Source organism: Jatropha curcas, chromosome 4, assembly GCF_041381405.1.
Source record: "Jatropha curcas cultivar XTBG-Jc1 chromosome 4, XTBG_Jcur_1.0, whole genome shotgun sequence".
Classification (NCBI taxonomy): Eukaryota; Viridiplantae; Streptophyta; class Magnoliopsida; order Malpighiales; family Euphorbiaceae; genus Jatropha; species Jatropha curcas.
The window spans coordinates 17,512,580-17,518,456 of record NC_143154.1 but is presented as its reverse complement, the minus strand read 5'-3'; the positions used below and the strand labels follow the sequence as shown (position 1 = coordinate 17,518,456).

General features: G+C 36.7%; 1 non-coding gene across 1 annotated transcript; it reads right to left on the bottom strand.

The window, feature by feature from the left end:
• Positions 1-1,896: 1,896 nt before the first annotated feature.
• On the bottom strand, positions 1,897-2,003 carry LOC149496911 (small nucleolar RNA R71). Its single transcript, XR_016320718.1, has one exon. It is a non-coding gene; the product is annotated as a small nucleolar RNA R71 (small nucleolar RNA).
• Between the last annotated feature and the right edge of the window lie 3,874 nt (positions 2,004-5,877).

Genomic DNA, 5,877 nt, shown 5'->3' with positions numbered 1-5,877 from the left:
CACACCCAGAAAAAGAAAGTCGCGAGCGCGACATCAACCTATGCGGGCGCGATAAGCAGATTTGAGAGTCAGAAACAATTGGAGCAAAAGTCGCGAGCGCGACTTCAAGATGCGCGAGCGCGAGAATCACTTTTGAAAGGCAGAAGCATTTGGAGCATAAGTCGCGAGTGCGACCTTCACCAGCGTGAGCGCGAGTCGAGATTTCCAGGAGACGCGATTGCTGCCTTTTCATCAGAGAATCACATCTTTCCATGCAAGGGTCGGGACTCCTCCCAAGAGAAGTCACCTCAAGCACCTCTTGGCCAGCCAATCACTACCAAAACCACCATCACTCTCCTACTCTATAAATAGCAAACAAAGAGAAGAAAAAGACAGACATATAGGGAATTAATTCTTATTCAGAGTTATATTCACAAAAACACTTAGATTGTATTAGGAGAAGTGTGTTAGTAGTACTTAGAGCAAGATTGACGAAAGTCACTTGTTATTGATTGTGCCAAGAACACCAAGAAGTTCCTCGAGGTGTGACGCCCTCCGGAGGCTTGAGTTTGATTACTTCTTTCTCTTGTTTTATAGACTTGTTGTATGTTGGTCTTCATAATTCTTCTATACAAAGCAACAATTTTAATTGGTAGTATTCAATAAAAATTCCTTAAGTTATCTTTTGATCTTTGTTTAATCAAAGTTACTAGATTATATTCTCAGAAGGAAATAGTTTAGTAAAGATCAAAGAGATTTAATTCATTGAGTTGAATTTACATATGCATATTTTACTTATTCCTGTTGAAATTAAATCTGTCTTATTGAAATAATCAAAGAATAAGAATTAGGTTTAATATTTAACAAGATAGGGATTTTATTATATGTAGAAATACATATAATAGATAGTATAATTCTATACTGAGAAGTTGAATTATATTATACCATATGTAATTAAGAGATTCTTTATTGAATATTACAAGCTTTTGCATAGAAAAGGAAAATCCTGTGTACAATTAATTAGTCTAAGTATTTTACTACACATTTGTCTTTATGATTAATTATTCTAAGTATTTTAATGCACATTATTCTCTGAAGTTGAATAATCATTAGATCTAGAATAACTAAGAAATTCCTTAGAACTATTTTATATTTGTATTCCTGTAAACATATCAATAAGAATAAAGTAGCAAGTGTACTCAACTCGTTCCTCGTGGGATCGATCTTTTATTACTACGTTGCGATCCGTATACTTGCGGGAACTCAAAAGAGACGCAACAAGTTTTTGGCACCGTTGCCGGGGAACGGTGTTCTGTCATTTAACGAAATATTCTTATATATGATTTACAGCTTATTTTAATTAATATACTTACTTATAATTGATTCAAAATTTTGCAGAAACACATAATTTACACACCTCATATGCCAAGCACCAGATCTTCAAACAGTGAATTGGAGGATTATCAACCTGAGATTGAACAATTTCTTTCACAACGAAAAAAGAAAAAGAAAAGAAGAACTTCAAGAATCATGGGTGATGGAAATCCACCACAGAGGTTGATGGACTTTGTTACTCCAAGTTTAAATGGTTCACAAAAGGGAGTAGTACGTCCACCGGTGAATGCTAACCAGTTTGAAATTAAACCTGCTTTATTACAAATGCTTCAAAATAGTGTTCAGTTCTACGGATTACCAAATGAAGATCCTAACTCACATATAGCCAGTTTTCTTGAAATCTGTGATACATTCAAGATGAATTCAGTACCAGCAGATGCTATCAAATTATGTCTATTTCCTTTCACATTGAAAGACAAGGCAAAAGCTTGGTTGAATTCATTACCACCAAACTCTATCACTACCTGGGAAGAACTAGCCCAGGCCTTCCTGTCTAAGTATTTCCCACTAGCGAAAACCGCTAGGCTTATCAAAGAAATAACCTCATTTACCCAACATGAAAATGAATCCTTATATGAGGCATGGGATCGCTACAAAGAGCTCCAACGAGTTTGCCCACACTATGGCCTTCCCCAAAATATATTGATTCAAACCTTCTACAATGGAGTGACACCTTCTACAAGAGAAACTATAGATGCCATGGCAGGATCATTAATGAAGAAGACTACTAATGATGCAATTGAGTTACTAGAAGAGATGGCCAACAATAATAGCATATGGCCAACCGAAAGAACTCAGGTAAGTCATTCTACTGTTAGTAATGAGTCTTCTTCTTCTTCAAAAAATTCAGCAAAGAAAGTGCATGAATTAGACCCCTTAACTATGATGCAAGCACAGATTTCTGCTTTGTCTTATAAAATTGATAACTTAAACATAAGTAAATCAACATCTCTTATTTGTGACAATTGCGGTCAAAATGGGCATATATCAAATGAATGTAATTATAAGCATCCGGTTATGTAGGAACAAGTGAATTATGTCCAAGGACAAATTCGTGGTCCATATTCGAATACTTATAATGCTGAAAATCGTAATTATCATAACTCTTTTTGGAGAAACCATGATAATCAAGAAAAGGGAAATCAGGGTAGTCAATATCAAGATAGACTGGGACAATTGACTAATAAAATTGATAAATTTCTGGAGGGATTTAACCAAAAGATGAGTAGTCAGGATGATAGCTTTAAATGGTTAGAATCAAAGTTTGATAAGTTATTCAAAAATCATTCATCATCTATACATAACTTGGAGGTGCAAGTAGGGCAGCTTGCCAATGCTATTTCCTCACGTGAAGTAGGAAATCTTCCTAGTAATACAGAAAAGAATCCTAGGGAGAATGTGAGCGCCATTGCCTTACGAAGTGGAAAAATAGTAGATAAAATAGTTCCTTCGGGTATTAATGCTAATATTTTGAATAATGTAACTGTGGAGCCGGTTGGTGAACCGAGCATTGAAGTAAATAGCGCAGGATCAAGAGAATAAGAAACAGGACAGGAAAAGGGGAAGGACAATGTTAAAGCTTATCAGTCTAAACCACCTTTTCCGCAAAGACTCAAGAAGCAAGAGCAAGATAAGAAGTTCTTAAATTTCATTGATAAACTGAAAAATTTGCATATCAACATGTCACTTATGGAAGATATCACACAAATTCCAAATTACGGTAAGTTCCTTAAAGAATTGATCTCAAAGAAACGTAGTTGGGAAGATGTGTCGACAGTCACTCTAACTGAGGATTGCAGTTCCATAATCTCAAGTAAGTTACCTACTAAACTCAAAGATCCAGGGAGTTTCACTATACCATGCAAATTAGGTAAAGTAGATTTTCCTAGATGCCTGTGTGATTTAGGAGCAAGTATTAATTTGATGCCATTTTCTCTCTTTAAGAAATTGGGATTAGAGGATGAAGTTAAAAGAACTAATATGGTTTTACAACTTGCTGACCAAACTATTAAAAGACCCTATGGTATCATTGAAGATGTACTTGTTAAGGTTGACAAATTTATTTTTCCAACTGATTTCGTCATACTTGACTTTGTTTATGATAAAAATTGCCCTCTTATTTTAGGAAGACCATTTATGAACACAGGGAGAGCATTAATTGATGTTTCAGAAGGAAAATTAGTCCTTAGAATAGGTGATGATGTCATTGAGTTTCATATAGATAAAGCTATGAAATATCCTATGGATGAGGGAAATTGCATGAGAATTGACATAGTTGATGCATGCATACAAGAAATATTTACCTTGGAAGGTAATGAAAAATTTGAAGAAGAAAATGTCAATATTGAAGAAGAGGAGTTTATAATTTTAAGACCTGAAATGTTACTTAGGGAGCATGAACCTTTACCACCATCAATTGAAGTTCCACCAATAGTAGACCTTAAAGAGTTACCAAGTCACTTGCGATATGCTTTCTTAGGTAAAAATCACACACTTCCTATAATTATTTCTAACAAATTAACTGTAGATCAAGAGAATGATTTGTTAAAAATTGTTAGAAATAGGATTAAGAGTATAGGATGGCAAATTTCTGACCTTAAGGGGATAAGTCCAAATCGAGTCATGCATTACATCAATCTTGAGGATGGACATATACCTAAGGCAGAAAGACAAAGGAGACTTAATCCTAATATGAAAGAAGTAGTGAAGAAAGAAATTATCAAATTGCTAGATGCAGGAATAATATACCCAATTTCGGATAGCCAATGGGTTAGTCCAATCCAATGTGTGCCTAAAAAGGGAGGAATGATTGTAGTAAAAAATGAAAATGGTGAACTAATTCCTACTAGGACCACTACAGGTTGGAGGGTATGTATTGATTATAGAAAACTTAATTCAGCCACCAGAAAAGATCATTTTCCGTTACCATTCATAGATCAAATGTTAGAAAGAATTGCTGGTCATGCTTTCTATTGTTTTCTCGATGGCTACTCAGGATATTTTCAGATTTATATCTTTCCGAATGACCAAGAGAAAACTACATTTACTTGTCCATTTGGTACATTTGCATATAGGCGCATGCCTTTTGGATTATGCAATGCACCTGCAACATTTCAACGTTGCATGACCGCGATTTTTAATGATTACATAGAAGAAATTATGGATGTCTTTATGGATGACTTTTCTGTGTATGGTGATTCATTTGAAGGTTGTTTAAAAAATCTAGATCTTGTATTATCAAGATGTGAAAGTGCTAACTTGGTTTTGAATTGGGAGAAATGCCACTTTATGGTTGATAAGGGCATTGTTTTAGGGCACAAAATAAGTAAGGAAGGAATCCAGACAGATAGGGCAAAGATAGATGATCATTCTGCATTGAAATACCTGTTTGCTAAAAAAGATGCAAAACCACGTCTTATTCGATGGGTATTATTATTACAAGAATTTGACCGGTGCTGCATTGAGGTGGTTTGTCAGCTTAGATCGATCCAAAATGAAAACATGGGAAGACATCTGCAATGCATTCAATTCCCAATACCGCTATAACATGGAGGTGGATGTCACTCGAAGAGAACTAGAAACCACCAAGCAGAAAAACAATGAACCCTTTTCCTCGTTCCTTACGAGGTGGAGGGCCAAAGCCGCCCAAATGATTAATCGGCCTTCTGAACAAGAGCAGGTAGACATAATAATAAAAAACCTGCAGCCTGTCTACCAACACCAACTACAGACTCAGTACCTACCAACATTCCAGTCGCTCATTGCCACTGCTACAAAGGTAGAAGATCTGATTCAAATGGGGCAACTGAAAGAAGACTCAGGAACCTCAAAGTATAAGAAACCTAGCCAAGCTGGCAAGGTCCACGAAGTGGCTAGCATCACCCCCACGAATCCTTTATGTGTGGGGAACATGAGAAATAATAATCAATCATCCAGAAGAACCTATACTGATCTCGGGATGCCGATCCTTGTGGTATTCCGAGAAGCTATCAAGGCCAACTACATCAAGCCTTTGGAAGCAAGGCCACCACCAAATCCATTACCGAGGAATTACAGGGCTGATGAATACTGTGAGTATCATCAGGGACATGGGCACAAGACTGAAGCGTGTTGGACGCTCAAGAACCGCATCCAGGACCTGGTGGACAACGGTTCAATTATTCCCAGAAGCAAGCCAAACATTAGTACTAACCCCTTACCAAATCATGGGGTAAATGCTATTATGGCTGATCAGGAACTGATCGATCCTTTCGAACTGTTCCTAGAAATGAATAACATCTGTGTTTTGGATTTGAATGACCTAGCCGGAGAACTTGATGCTATAACTAGGAGCGGGAGACAATATGAACCTTTAGTTTTGGACAAAATTCAAAATAAACCCTACCAGAGGGTAGAGGAGCCAAAGGAGGACCCGGTGCTGTCACAATTAAAAAAGACACAAGCTAGGGTGTCAATCTGGGAACTTTTGGCATCATCCTTTCCTCATCGCCAAGCTCTTTGCAA